Source organism: Saccopteryx leptura, chromosome 2, assembly GCF_036850995.1.
Source record: "Saccopteryx leptura isolate mSacLep1 chromosome 2, mSacLep1_pri_phased_curated, whole genome shotgun sequence".
Taxonomy (NCBI): Eukaryota; Metazoa; Chordata; class Mammalia; order Chiroptera; family Emballonuridae; genus Saccopteryx; species Saccopteryx leptura.
The window spans coordinates 153,305,119-153,320,806 of NC_089504.1; the positions used below are offsets into that span (position 1 = coordinate 153,305,119).

Below are 15,688 nucleotides of genomic sequence, written 5' to 3' on the forward strand. Positions count from 1 at the left end.
AGTGATCCCTTGCTCAAGCCAGCAACCTTGGGCTCAAGCAGTGACCTTGGGCTTCAAGCCAGCAACCATGGAGTTGTGTCTATGATCCCATGTTCAAGCTGACTACCCATGCCGAAGCTGGTGAGCCTGTGCTCGAGTCAGATGAGCCCACACTCAAACTAGTGATCTTGGGTTTCAAACCTAGGATCTCAGTGTCTGAGGCCAATACTCTATACACTGCACCACCACTTGGTCAGTCTGATTAATTTCTTGAATTCCAAGCAATCGAATTATTACATCAGACTGTTTTTACATATTCTCAAATTGCCATTTAAAAAAAAGTTATGCCAATGAAGATATGTAGCAGCAGAATAAAATAATAGCCCACTCTTGTGTAGTAAGGTGCCAGAGAACTGTAAAACGTAATATTGGCAACGCCATTTTAAAGAGGAAAAGTCAGGCTTTCTGTCCTGTCCTTTCTTTGGAAAATGGAGGGAAAAGGATATAGACATTTCCTGACTTACAAGGACAACTAGAGTCATTTGTTTTTAAGTTCTCTGAAAGAATTAAGGTTATCTGAAGAACTCCCTTCCCCTTTCAATAAGAGGCAAAATTTACATACTACCCTACACTGATTTTAGCTCTTTGTCCCTTCCTGGAATCCTGAGATTAACGTGTACCTCTAGGCAAAGGAGGAGAGATAGATACTAAAAGGTTTATGAATGTCTTTGATTGTATTACCTTAAAATTTTAACATTTTTTGTAAATCCCCTAGACAAATGTTATATTGTTAATGATTCTGTCATGCTGTCATGCCCCCCAACATGTGTGTGGTCAAAGAGTATATAACCAGCCTCTGAGATGTATTTGGTGCACACGATTTGGGTCTGTAAATGCCCTGTGTCAGCTATATGTGGCCGGCATGTTTAATAAATCTCCTCCTTTAATAAAACCTTTCAAAATTCATCTGGATTTGGTGTCTGTTGGGCGGATAAAATGTATTATGCTCACTTTGTTAAAGATAACATGAGGAGGCAGTCGCCCAGGTGATATTAATGTGTGTTGGGGTGGGCTAGGGGGAAGCAGAATCCTTGTAGCCTTGGTTTTGGGATTAAGCCTGTCCCACCCTTTTTGGTGTGAGGTGGTACAATCCTATCATGCCTCAGAGAAGTGACTTTGTATTAGAGACTTCCCTGTTATGTATATTGGATTAAGGGTTTGGATTTCTACACTATAAAATGGGGACGGAACGAGAGTTTGCGCTCTTGGTTCCTGAGGTTAGCATGAGAGAGCGGAGAGAGTAGAGCCAGCAGCTAAAGGAGGCCACGTGGAGGAGGCCAGGAGAAGCAGCCAAGATGGCGGAGTGCTGAGTGAGATGCCAGTTTGTGTAGAGTTTGTATCTGGGATAAGGAAGGAGATGGGGAACTGAGGAGAAGAAGGCTGGTGAGCTAGAAACCTTTGATTCTAGGAAACTCGGATAAGTCAGTGGCTTTGTGAGCACTGAGTGTGACTGGGTTTTGGAGCCCAGTGTATGTTTTTACTTGCCCGCCGGGTGCAAGGTAGGATTAAAGACTATGGCCCATCAGTTTTTGGCTCCGCTGTTTCTTTACCGACTGTCCGAATCCAATGCAAACCTGCATGGGCCGGGCTGCTGTGATAGTGGCCCCGGCCCTGCCTGCTGGCTTTACAGTGTCTTTATGTAAACCTGCTGAAGTGAGGTTTGGTACTTTTCAGAATCTGGGGTACAGTACTTTACAACACTTGAAAGCATGGAATATGACCTTTGCTCAGTATCTGCCAATTTGAACCATGAAGAGTAATAATATATTTTATTGTTTAAATTTTTTTTAGATTTATTGATTTTAGAGAGAGGAGAAAAGAGAAAGGCAAGGGGGAGAAGCAGAAGCATCAAATCATAGCATGTGCCTTGACAGGTATAAAGCCAGTAGCCAGGGCCACTATCACAGCAGCCCGGCCCATGCAGGTTCGCATTGGATTCGGACAGTCGGTAAAGAAACAACAGTGCCAAAAACTAATGGGCTGTCATCTTTAATTCTAGCTTGTACCCAGCAGGCAAGTAAAAACACACACTGGGCTCCAAAACCCACTCACATTCAGTGCTCACAAAGCTACTGACTTATCCGAGTTTCCTAGAATCAAAGGTTTCTAGCTCACCAGACTTATTCACCTCTGTTCCCCATCTCCTTCCTTCTCCCTGCACAAACTCTGCACTAACTGGCTTCTCACTCAACACTCCGCCATCTTGGCTGCCTCTCCTGGCCTCCTCCATGTGGCCTTTCTCTGCTCTCTGCTCTCTAATGCTAATCTCAGGAACCAAGAGAGCAAGCTCCTGTTCTGCCCCCATTTTATAGTGTAGATTCATAACCTTTAATCCAATATACAAAATAGAGAAGTTTCTAATACAAAGTCACTTATCTGGGACATGATGGGATTATACCACCCCACATCAAAACAGGTGGGAAAGGCTTAATCCTAAAACCAAGCTCCAGGCTACAAGGATCCTGCCTGCCCACAGCCCACAGAGACACACATTAATATCACCTGGGCAACGGCCTCCACGTGGGCAGCGTCATCTTTAACAAAGTGAGCATAATACATTTTATCTGCCCAACAACAGGGCAAGCTTGGGGCTTCCAACCAATGACCTCAGTGTTCCAGGTTGATGCCTTTTCCACTGTGTACCACAAGTCAGGCTCATTGTTTAAACTTTAATTTCTTTGGCCCTGTTGGGTGGTTTAGCTGATTAGAACATTGTTCTGATATGCAGAGGTTACTGGTTCAATCTGCAGTCGGGGCACATACAGGAACAGATTGATGTTCCTATCTCTCTATCTACCCCTTCTTCACTTGCTAAAATTAATAAGTAAAAATTTAAATAATTTTAAACTTCTTTGAATGCTAATGAAGTTCAATTATTGCAGGAATCAAAGGAGGACAAAAATGCCCAGGCAACTTGATGACAGAAGTAGGACTTATTTAGCCAGCGGAGCTGCTTGACCCCAAAAGAGGCAACAAAACACGTGCTCCCCAAAGTTAGATTTCTTACATCTCATATACCTTTACAGCTTTAGCTTTCATGTAAGAAATACCTGATTTATATGACTTCTTTGTTTGCAGGTGTAAGATCAGTGTCTGCTGTCATCATGGCCATTAACATGCAGGTTCTTATTAAATTCGGGCAGATGGTAAAGAAATAGTGAAGCCAAAAAATAGTGGGCCATTCCTTGATTAAAGTCTCGCACCGGTCGACGAGCAAACACACAGGGCTCCCAAAGCCCTAATGCATTCTCTGGTTCCTCCTAGAATCAAAGGCCTCACTGTTGGGCAGATAAAATGTATTATGCTCACTTTGTTAAAGATGGCGCTGCCCACGTGGAAGCCCATCGCCCAGGTGATAATATTAATTGCCCTTCTTGCTTGGGATGGGCATGATTATATTACTGTGTGTTGGGGTTGGGCTGTGTGCAGGCAGGATCCTTGTAGCCTGGAGTTTGGTTTTGGGACTAAGTGTTTCCCACCCTTTTTGATATAGGGTGGTACACTCTCATGAGGAATCCCATTATGCCTCAGATAAGTGACTTTGTATCAGAGACTTCCTTGTTGGTATATTAGATTAAAGGTTTTGAATCTATACTATAAAATAGGGGCAGACCAGGAGCTTGCTCTCTCGGTTCCTGAGATTAGCATTAGAGGAGAGAGCAGAAAAAGGAGAGCAGAGAAAGGCCACGTGGAGGAGGCCAGGAGAAGAGCCAAGATGGTGGAGTGCTGAGGGAGAAGCCAGTTAGTGCAGAGTTTGTGCAGAGAGAAGGAGATGGGGAACAGAGGTGAATGAGAGTGGTGAGGTTAGAAACCATTGATTCTAGAAAACTGGGATAAGTCAGTAGCTTTGTGAGCACTGAATGAGTGGATTTTGGAACCCAGTATGTTTTTACTTGCCCACCAGGTACAAGCTAGGATTAAAGACGATGGCCAGTTAGCTTGGCTTCGTTGTTCCATTACCGTCTGTCTGAATCTAATGTGAATCTGCATGGGCCAGGCAGCTGTAATGGTGGCCATGGCTACTGGCTATACACTCACCAGTTTCAGCGGAGCTGGCAAAGCCCCTCACCTCTGGTTCCCCATCTGTACTTCTTCTCTTTCCCTGCCAACATGGCTTCTCCTTCAGCACTCTGCATTCTCTCTGCTCCTTTCTGCAAACATGGATTTTTCTCCCTCTTCTCTCTCTTTTAAAACTTTCTGGTGCAAAAACCTCTTCTCCAGCAAACATTAGCAAAACAATAGCCTTTCCCAAGCAAAATGGTAATTTGCAATTTCACAGACCACGTATACCTGGTGCTGCCCAGCCCTCAGTGCAAACTATAAGCGAGTAAACATAAAAATCATATTGTACAAACTTACTTGAGCCACAGTAGGCCTACATGACTTTTGTGTCTTAGGAAGGAGAAGGGGAGAGGTAGCCAGAGGGTCTGTCCTTGATAATCCTATCACTCATTCTTCTTACTGGAACTGCAAGTTCATTTCAAGGAACTGATAACAAGCAGGGTCCACACCCATGGTTTATTTTTCAAACTTTTCTGTCTGCCCTTGTTTCCTCAGTAAAGAACACTGAGATCACAGGCTGGAGTGTAAGACCTCAGACATTGCAGGCCCCCCTCTCCTCTGCATTCTTCTGGTTTCTCCTCCTTCACAATAGTTTTCGGTAAGTCCAGAAGCTGCCATCGTGGCCATTCACAGGCAGGTTCACATTTGATTCGGACAGATGGCAATGAACAATGAAGCCAAGAACTGGGGAGCCATTAGCTTTAATCCTAGCTTGCACCTGGCAGGCAAAAATTATACACAGTGGGAAAACACTTCCCTTTTCATTCAGTGCTCACAAAGCCACTGACTTATCCGAGTTTCCTAGAATCAAAGTTTCTAGCTCACCAGCCCCATTCACCTCTGTTTCCCATCTCCTTCTCTCTGCACAAATTGTGCACAAACTGGCTTCTCCCTTTGCACTCCAACATCTTGGTTGCTTCTCCTGGCCTCCTCCACGTGGCCTTTCTCTGCACTCCCCTCTAATGCTAATCTCAGGAAATGAGAGCAAGCTCCCTACTTTATAGTGTGGAAATCCAAATCTTTAATCCAATATACAAACAAGAAAGTCTCTGATACAAAGTCACTTGTCTGAGGCATAATGGGATTCCTCATGAGAGTGCACCACCCTACATCAAAAAGGGAAAGGCTTAGTCTTAAAACTAAGCCTTAGGCAATAAGGACCCTGCCTGCTTAAGCCTGTCTCCCAACACACATTAATATAATCATGCCCATCCCAAGCAAGAAGGGCAATTAGTATTATCACCTGGACAATAGGCTTCCACATGGGCAGCACCATCTTTAAAAAAGTGAACATAATATATTTTATCTGCCCAACATTTTCTTTTTTTTTTTTTCCATATGCCACACAAGTCTGGAGATTTTAAATAGGAGCCATATTACTAGTTCATGTGTCCATTTGCTATTTATTGTGAGACCACAGTTCTTTAACAATTTTTTTATTCATTTTCAAGAGAGAGAGAGAAGGGTGGGGAACAGGAAGCATCAACTCCTATATGTACCTTCACTGGGCAAACCCAGAGTTTCAAACCTGCAACCTCAGTGTTCCAGGTTGATGCTTTATCCATTGCACTGCAATCTGCGGGTTACATAGAGACACCAGGCAGGTTACAGAAGAAATTTGAGGAGTTTATTATTAGCCGGCTAGTTAGGGTATAATCCCAAATCATGTAGCTCTCTTACCATTCTAGACCTTCTTTTATACAAAATCAAGTACTGGTTGAGGTGGGTAAGGAGGAAGCATGGTACAATAGTCAACTACTAAACAAGCTTACAACATCTATCTATAGGATTTATTAAAGGGAAAAAGCATTCTTACACATCAAGACCGCAAGATAACACAGTAGTGATAATTGTTTTATATACCCAGCAAAGACATTCCCAAATCTTCTAGTATCTACCCCTGTTGGTCAAATAAGTTTGTAAATATGATATATAGGTTTGCTCACTTATAGTTTGCATTGAGTGAGGGGGACAAGCTGTAAGCTGGCAGGGTTGTTATACCCTAAGGCTTAGTTTTAAGACCAAGCCTTTTCCACCCTAAGTGACTTTGTATCAGAGACTTCCTTGTTTGTATATTGGATTAAAGGTTTATATTTCTACATTATAAAATGGGGCAAACCAGGAGCTTGCTCTCTCTTGATTCCTGAGATTAGCATTAGAGGAGAGAACAGAGAAAGGAGAGCAGAGAAAGGCTACGTGGAGGAGAGGAGAAGCAGCCAAGATGGCGGAGTGCTGAAGGAGAAGCCAATTTATGCAGAGTTTGTGCAGGGAGAAGGAGATGGGGAACAGAGGTGAATAATGCTGGTGAGGTACAAACCTTTGATCCTAGGAAAACTCGGATAAGTCAGTGGCTTTGGGAGCCTTGAATGGAAGGGGAAATATTTTCCCACTGTGTGTATTTCTTGCCTGCCCGGTGCAAGCTAGGATTAAAGCTAATGGCCCACCAGTTCTTGGCTGCATTGTTTTATTACCGTTTGTCCGAATCAAATGCGAACCTGCATGGACCAGGCGGCTGTGATGGTAGCCATGGCTACTGGCTTTACAACCCCCCATCCCTGTTGCCACAGGGAAATGGTTAGCTTAGGATAAGGAGAGAGGCCAAATGAAAATACCTTTGCTAAAAGTGTTGGGGTTAGCTTATATAATAAGCTAGTCTCAGCCTGACCTGTGGTGGCCCAGTGGATAAAGCATTGACCTGGAATGCTGAAGTTGCTGGTTCAAAACCCTGGGCTTGCCTGGTCAAGGCACATATGGGAGTTGATGCTTCCTGCTCCTCTCTCCCCCTCCTCTCTCTCTCTCACACTCTCTAAAAATTAATTTTAAAAAAAAAGAAAAATAAGCTAGTCCCTGCTTGTTTAGTTTACAAGTTTTTATACATATAAAGGATTTCAAGAGAGATGATTATTAGAAAGCATATGTTACAGAATGCAGGTTTTTCAAGCAAGGGGAGTGGGCTCTGATCCCTTTGATTAGAAGTAGACATCACTCTCAGGATTCCAGGAGGGGAGGAAGAGTTAGAATCAGTGTAGGAATTTTTAATTAAGATATGTATACATTGTCTTCTGAAGGATCTTAAGGAAGGGGAAGAGGGAGTTTCTAGATAAGTTTTATTCTTCCAGAGAACTAGGATTAGTTACTAACTAATTTTTGCCCCTTTAATCTCTTTCTCTGGGTTTTTTTTTTTTTCTTTTTAGAGAGCAGGGGTAAGGGGGCCTGACCCTTCCTTTTAAAATACTAATGTTAACAATTTTTGCAATTCCTTGGCACCTTATCACAGCACCAGCACAGGTCAGTCAAGATTGTAGTCCTTTAAACAGCACCAGAGGCCTCACATGAGAAGGAACATAAGCCTACCCTGCTCATCATTTGGTCTCTTTTGTTTTCTTCTTTTTGCCATCCTTCAGAAATAACATTAAGTCCTTCAATAATGTTTCATTCAACGTCATTTCATTATAATGTTGATATGATGCTGTAGGAACTTAACTTTTGTTTATATCAAAATGTAAAATGATGAAATTGCTGATACATCATTTTGCTGCACTTCCCAAAACCTATTGATAACATAAGTGACGACTTACTGTATCTGTAACCAAGGTCTTAACTGCCTGAGAAACAGCTTATAGGGCCTTTATTACTAACTCAGGTATCCATAAAAGAATTTACCCCATTAAGTAGTAGCAATCCAGGGACACTTCTTTATCCCTACGTCATGCTGCCTCTTCCACTGGGTATCAGTGGGCTGTCTGCGTGGGGATGAGAGCCTCCCTATTGCTGCCACTTGGGAGTGGTCCCCCCACCTCTGCTGGTGGTGCTGATGTGCTGTCCTTAAATCACCAAACATCTGAGGGCCTTATCACCTCAGAAAGAGTTTCTGGCCTAAAGGGGAAGAACCAGAATTCAAGGCCAACTTCTCAAAGAATCACAGTCAAGTCTAATTATCTTGCTTCCTTTCTGATTCTTTTTGTTTAAATCTCAGGTCAAAAAAGTATTATCTCTCTTCCTATGTCAAAGGAAAAAAAAAATAAATGGACAAGTATTTCTTAAACCTGTTATTCTTATTATAAACTTCTGTGTCTTTAGAATAAATGAGGGAGTGAGTAAATTAAGGAATTGAAGGGACAAAAAAACCCAACAATGCCTGTAAAGAATCACCCCTATAATCTTGAACCCTCTATGACTTGGATTGGGAAACTTCAGTTAAAAGCCCTGAATATGAATGTCTTTTGGATGCAAACACCAAGAAACTGTGTGAGTGACCTTTGTGTAAACACAAAGGAATGCATATGAATGAGCTTTTAAAAATTAGCCTAGAGGTTCTAGATCAGTGTTTCCCAACGTGGGGCCCACGCCCCACAGGGGGGCAATTCGATAGTTAAGGGGGGCAATTTGAAAATGGATTCGACAAGACTTTAACTCTTTCACCCTGGGCCATTTAAATGCAATGCTAGATATCAGTGCCAAATTTAACAATAAATGCAATTCTTAAATAATTGCGGTAAATAATTATTAAGTATAATTTCGTTTGATGAGACCAAAATATCAACTGGGTGATTGGCGTCGTCAAGTAAACTTCGTCCTGGGTTCACCGCGGAGCGTGCTGTCTGCCGTGGGGAACCCCGGACGTTTTAAAAACTCGCTAAACAACGCAGTTATTCTCACCTAATTGGCCCATTGCAACTTCTGTAGTGTTTCACATCATTCAGTTGGTGTTAATTTGAAATAAGTGTCAGTCAAAACTGTTCTAAAAGCTCATTGATTTAATAAATATACATATATATATTGTATAGATATAATTGGTAAGTATTTGATTTAATTTTTATCAATATTAAACTCTTTATTAAGTACTTCTTGCATCGGGGCCAGAAAGCACTAATATTTTATAAATATTATTGGGGCTATAATAGTGCATGCACAACAATTTTAATTTTATTTTATTTTATTTGTACTTTTCTGAAGCTGTAAACGGGGAGAGACAGTCAGACAGACTCCCGCATGCGCCTGACCAGGATCCACCCGGCACGCCCACCACGGGGCGACGCTCTGCCCACCAGGGGGCGATACTCTGCCCCTCCGGGGCGTCGCTCTGCCGCGACCAGAGCCACTCTAGCGCCGGGGGCAGAGGCCAAGGAGCCATTCCCAGCGCCCGGGCCATCTTTGCTCCAATGGAGCCTCGGCTGCGGGAGGGGAAGAGAGAGACAGAGAGGAAGGAGGGGGTGGGGGTGGAGAAGCAAATGGGCGCTTCTCCTATGTGCCCTGGCCGGGAATTGAACCCGGGTCCCCCGCACACCAGGCCGACGCTCTACCGCTGAGCCAACCGGCCAGGGCTCAACAATTTTAATTTTAGAAGCATAACTTTCCAGAAAATTTTGTCAAGTGGAAAAAATATAGATACCTTTTGATTTGCAGTGGTAGTGTAGTAAATGTGTTATATACATTTAAATAAATATGAATTTTTAGTATACGTTTACTCTATGTCACACTGAATATATTTTAACACATATTTTAATATTAGTTTTTAATTGATCTTATTTTTATTTCTTATAGCCCATAGTAAAATGAGTGGTGCAAACAAGAAAAAAACTCATCAATATTCGGAGGAATATTTAAAATTTGAGTTCATACCCGCTGTTCACGATGAGCGGATTCCTTTTTGTCTTTTATGCCAGCAATGCTTGACCAATGAATCAATGAAATGAGGTTGTCTTGAGGGGCACTTGAAGGCGAAACATAGTGCTCATATTAATTCAGATTTGAGTTACTTTAAAACTTTAAAGAAAAATTTTGAAAAAAGAACAACATTAAAGTCTCTATTTACTGCTCATACTTCAACTAATAATCGTGTTCTTGAGGCTAGTTATCAAATTTCTTTATTCATCGCTAAAACTGGAGAAAATCACACTATAGGAGAGAATTTAATAAAACCGTCAATATCAGCATTTCTTAAAACGGTTCTTGAAAAAGATGACAAAGATGTAAAAGCTATGCCATTCAGTGACAATACTGTTAGCAGAAGAATAGACTAAATGAGTGAGGATATTGAAAAACAACTTATTGAAAAGCTGAAAACAAGAAAATTCTCCTTGCAAATGGATGAATCAACTTTGAGAGAGAGTGAGGCAGTATTGATAACTTACGTAAGATATATTGATAAAGGACATTTTGCTGAAGAAATGTTGTTCTGTAAAAGATTAGAAAGCACCACTACCTCCAAAGATATATATAATAAGCTAAAAAACTACTTAGATGTCAATGATATACCAATGAAAAATATAACATCTTGTGCTGCAGATGGTGCTCCCAATATGATGGGCAAGAAAAATGGCTGCTTAAAATTGATGAAAGATGCAAATCCAGAAATGATTCTTGTGCATTGTGTTATTCATAGGGAAAACTTGGTAGCTAAAAACATCTCGCCTGTTCTGAATGAAGTATTACATACAGTAATAAAGTGTGTTAATGCTATTAAAGCTAGTGCCAAATGTGAGCGTCTTTTCAAGCTATTTTGTGAAGAACAAAATGAAGACCATGTGAGACTTTTACTTCATACTGAAGTAAGATAGATGGCTATCTAAAGGAAACTGTTTGAAAAGATATATGGAACTGTTTGATACTCTTAGTGAGTTTTTAAGCGACAAACCTGAAATGAAGTATCTGTTAACAAAAGATGGTAAAGCATTTGTGAGTTATTTAGCCGATATCTTTGAAAAACTAAATATATTAAATAAGCAACTTCAAGGAACAAATAAAACTCTTGTCGATGCAAAAGCAAAGATATTTGGTTTCATTACCAATATTGAGTTCTGTCAGAAACATATTAACAACAAAAACTTTAAACAGTTTCATTGGCTCCAAAAATGTGAAGTAACTGATACCGCTTTACTTGTTATTGTCAATCATTTGAATATTCTATCGGCTGATTTAAAAGAAAGATTTTCTGATTTAAAACAAATTGATTTCCCAACATGGATGATGCAGCCAATGTTAGTGGATTTGTCTGATATATCAAATATGCAGTATCAAGAAGAACTCTCAGAATTGCAAAATGATGAGTCAGTTAAAGCTTTATTTAATATCAAAGGAGCGATGGCATGGCTTTGTGAGGAAACAGAAATCAAATACCCAAATTCAACCAAATGTGCAAGAAAACTATTGCTACCATTTCCATTCTTCATTTTTAGCTGAATGTGGATTTAGTGCTGTAAATGAGTTACTGGTAAAAAAAAAAGAAATCGGCTGGATATAACACAACGTGGAGACTTGAGACTAAAGCTAACCAAATTGGAACCTAATATAAAATCTCTGTACAGCAAGCATCAAGCGCAAGGATCACACTAAATTAAAATAATAAATTAATATAGAAAAATCTGTATTAAAATTATTTGGAATTTAAATTTCTGTTTTTCATGTTTTGAAATTTTACTTACTGTGTTTTGTTAACAATTTCATAGTGATTTCTTCCTAGAACCTATCATTTATCTTTATTAAGTGAACAAATCAATTTTTTAATGTTAAAAATTATGTATGTTACATAGGGGGGGACATAAAAATTTTAGAAAGGTTAAGGTGGGGCATGGCACAAAAAAGGTTGGGAAACACTGTTCTAGATTGTCTCTCCCTTTGTGCTTGTTAATTAGCAAAAGAAAAAGAATGTACTGACCAAAATTAGTCCTTTATCCATGTCAGCTAGAAGTACATTAGTCATTCTTTCCCCTTATCACCTAATCTCCCTCCCCTGCAATCCTGTTACCTTTGTTCTGTTTCTGATCAATAAAAACTGAGGGAGAAGAAGATTCAGGAGGTTTGTCTCCCTTGACAGCCTCTCCCTCTTCCTCTTGTGTGTGTGTAGAAACAGACAGGAAGGAAAATTAGAATTGTTACGGCTCCTTAGTCTCCTTAGTTGTTCATTGACTACCTTCTCATATGTGCCTTGACCAGGGGGCTGCAGCAGAGCAAATGAGCCCTTACTCAAGCCAGGGACCTTGGGCTCAAGGCAGCAACCTTGGGCATCAGGCCAATGACCTTTGGACTCAAGGCATCAATCATGGGGTGCCTTGACTTGTGTATGATCCCACACTCAAGCCAGCAACCTTGAGGTTTCAAACCTGGGTCCACTGCATCCCAATCCAATGCTCTAGCTCAGGGGCCAGGAACCTATAGCTCATGAGCCAGATGTGGCTCTTTTGATGGCTGCATCTGGCTCACAGACAAATCTTTAATAATAAAAAAATAATAATGTTAAAAGTATAAAACATTCTCATGTATTACAATCCATTCACTTTCTACTGCTCATGTTCATGGTTGCAGATGGTTGGAGCCAATCACAGCTGTCCTCCAGGACAACACCAAATTTTTATTGGATAATGTGTAACATACACAGGTCATTGTATGGCTCTCATGGAATTACATTTTAAAATATGTGGCATTCATGGCTCTCTCAGCAAAAGGTTCCTGACCCCTGCCTTAGGCTATAACGACCGGAAATGCTTACAGCCTGTCCCCCACGCCCAATGCAAATTATAAGTGTGCAAACATATACATTATATTTACAAACTTATTTTACCAACAACAATAAAGACCTAGATATATTTCTACATGCATGAATTAAAAACTGCAAGGCTACATCCCAAAATATTGTCTGTAGTTATTTATGGAGGATAGGAGTAAGGAGTCAAAGAGAGAGACTCATTATATACATTATATACTAAAAATCAGAGGAAAGATGTTGATATTATAGATCATTTTCACTGTCCTTTTGCCATTTTGTGCAGTTATAAAATTTGTGTGCATTAAAACAGTAGCCAAAATACAATAACCAAAGTTGAACTAATTAAAATCACTTTAACATAAAGCTAATAGCTATAATATATATAAACTTTCTATCAGGTATTCACACATGACAAGCACATACACACACACACACACACACACACACACACACACACACACACCATTCAATGGAGGAGGGGAGAAATGAGTAAAATATATGAACAGATAATTGACAAAATAAATTCAAATGGACAACAGAGGTTTAATAAAAGGCTCAAATCACCCTGGTTAGAGCATTACCCCAAGCACAAAGGTTGCTGGTTCAGTCCCTGATCAGGGCATATGTAGGGACAGATTTATGTTTCTGTCTCTCTCTGACCCTTCTTCTGTCTCTAAAATCAATAAAATTTAAAAAATTAAAGGTTCAAATCTACTAGTACTCAAGGAAATGCAAGTTAAAGTGACAGAGAGATTACATATTTCACCTATAAGATTAAAAGAAAATAATTGAATAGAGCTATAGAACTTATCACTGGTGGGTGTGGGAAATGTTGTGCTCCCATGCATTGCTAAAAGTTTGAAGTATTTCAGCTTTTTCAGAAAGCAATATGAAGCCCTATTAAAAATAAAACTACAAATATCCTTAACACAGTAATTGTACTCTTGGGAATCTATCCCACAAACACAAAAGCCAATTTGTGGGAGCATGCTTATAGAAATGATTATTACAACATTTATCAGAAGAGTTTAAGCATAGAAATAAAACAAATAGCCCTAGCCAGTTGGCTCAATGGTAGACCATTGGCCCAGCATGTGGATGTCCCAAATTCAATTCCTGGTCAGGGCACACAGGAGAAAAGAGCATCTGCTTTTCCACTCCCCGACTCCCCTTCTTTCTCTTATTCTCTCTCTCTCTCTCTCTCTCTCTCTCTCTCTTCCCCTCCTATAGCCATGGCTCGATTGGTTCAAATGCATTGCCCAGGCACTAAGGATGGCTTCATGGAGTCTCCACCTCAGGAGCTAAAACAGATCCATTGAAAGCATGCCCAGGTGGTCAGAGCATCAGCCACAGATGGGGGTTGCTGGATGGATCCCAGTCAGGGCATATGCAGGAGTCTGTCTCTACATCTCCCCTCCTCTCACTTAGAAAAGAAGGGGGAAAAAAGAAAAAAAAATGAATGCTTTCAATAGATAGATAGCTGAGAAATATATCAAATAACAGAGTATTATGTGGCCATTGTAAATAACCAAGAGATATATTACATGATTTAGAGATATTCTAAGAGATATTATTGAGTGATAAATCAAGAAGCAGAAAACTATACATAAAATCAATTTTTGGAGAGACAGGAATCCCAATAACTGGAAATTCTATATGTATATATATGTCAGTGTAGTAGTACATAAGTACAAAGAAAATTGCAGGTTGATACATCAGATTTGTTGGAGTGATTCATACTGCTATTAATATGGGTTGTTTTGGATATGGATAAAAGAGATGATATAAGGGGTGCAGAGAAAAGAACTATAAAGAAATCTAAGCCCAAAGAGGAAAAAAATATATACCCTGATCAGGTGGTGATGCAGTGGATAGAGCATTGGCCTGGGATGCAGAGGACCCAGGTATGAAACCTCAAGGTGACTGGCTTGAGTGGAAGCTCACCCGGCTTCAGCATGGGCTCGAGAGTTTGAGTGTGGGGTTTCCAACTTGAATGTGGGATCATAGACATGACCCCATGGTTGCTGGCTTGAACTCAAGGTCACTGGCTTGAGCAAGGGGTCACTAACCCGGCTGGAGCCCCCTGGTCAGGGCACATATGAGAAAGCAATCAATGAACAACTAAGATGCTGCAACAGAGAATTGATAATTCTCTTCTTTCTCTCTCTTCCTGTCTTTCTGTCCCTATCTGTCCCCTATCTGTCCCTCTCTCTTTGTCTCACTAAAAATTGTTTTTAACAATTAAAAAATAAAAATAAAAATATATTGATTTTAAAATATCTGTCAAATTATTATATTTATATATTTCAGTAAAGTTATATAAAGTTGGGCAATTGTTTTTAAACTATAAAAAGCTTTTTAATGGCTATCCAACTAATAAATACATTTTAAAAATTGACATAAATACAGCATAATAATAGCTATAAAATTGCATATAAAAATAAAAAATATAGTCAAGGGAAAATTTATTATACAATGATACTTTGAGATACAAATTTAATTCATTCTATAACCGAGCTCGTAAGTCAGTCAACTCGTATATCAAACTGCCGATACTGGACCCGAGCACCAACTAGCGGCAGCTTCCCGAATTATGACTCGTATGTCAGAATTTCACTGGGATCTCGAACAAAAATATGGACTGAGTTGCAGCTCGTATCTTAAAAAATTTGTATGTTGGTTTGTTCATATCTCAAGGTACCACTGTACTTTGCTTTATATATTTATTTTTTTTGTCATCCTTGCGCAGGGGCCATGCTAATCTTCTCTGTATCGTTCCAATTTTAGTATATGTGCTGCCGAAGCAAGCACAATGTAATTTGCTTTATATTAAGGTTATTAAGTGGGTCAAAGCCAAAAATATTTTGTCATAATTATGATACCAGCTAATACTCTGTGTATGTCAAAGATCAGTGTAAATTATCCAAAAATGTTTAGATAAAAGTTTTGAAAAAGGTACTGTGAAAAGAAAAGGTATTATGATATATGCAAGTCTAGTCAAACATGTGAAATTTAAAATCTTTAATAAATGAGCATTTTTTTAAATAAAAGAAACATTTATTTAAATAAAAGAAACAACAATAATATACTATATGATAAATA

At 39.8% G+C, this 15,688-nt stretch overlaps 1 non-coding gene across 1 annotated transcript; it reads right to left on the reverse strand.

Moving 5' to 3' along the window:
* Nucleotides 1-15,290: 15,290 nt before the first annotated feature.
* On the reverse strand, nt 15,291-15,397 carry LOC136396467 (U6 spliceosomal RNA). Its single transcript, XR_010749754.1, has one exon. It is a non-coding gene; the product is annotated as a U6 spliceosomal RNA (small nuclear RNA).
* Between the last annotated feature and the right edge of the window lie 291 nt (nt 15,398-15,688).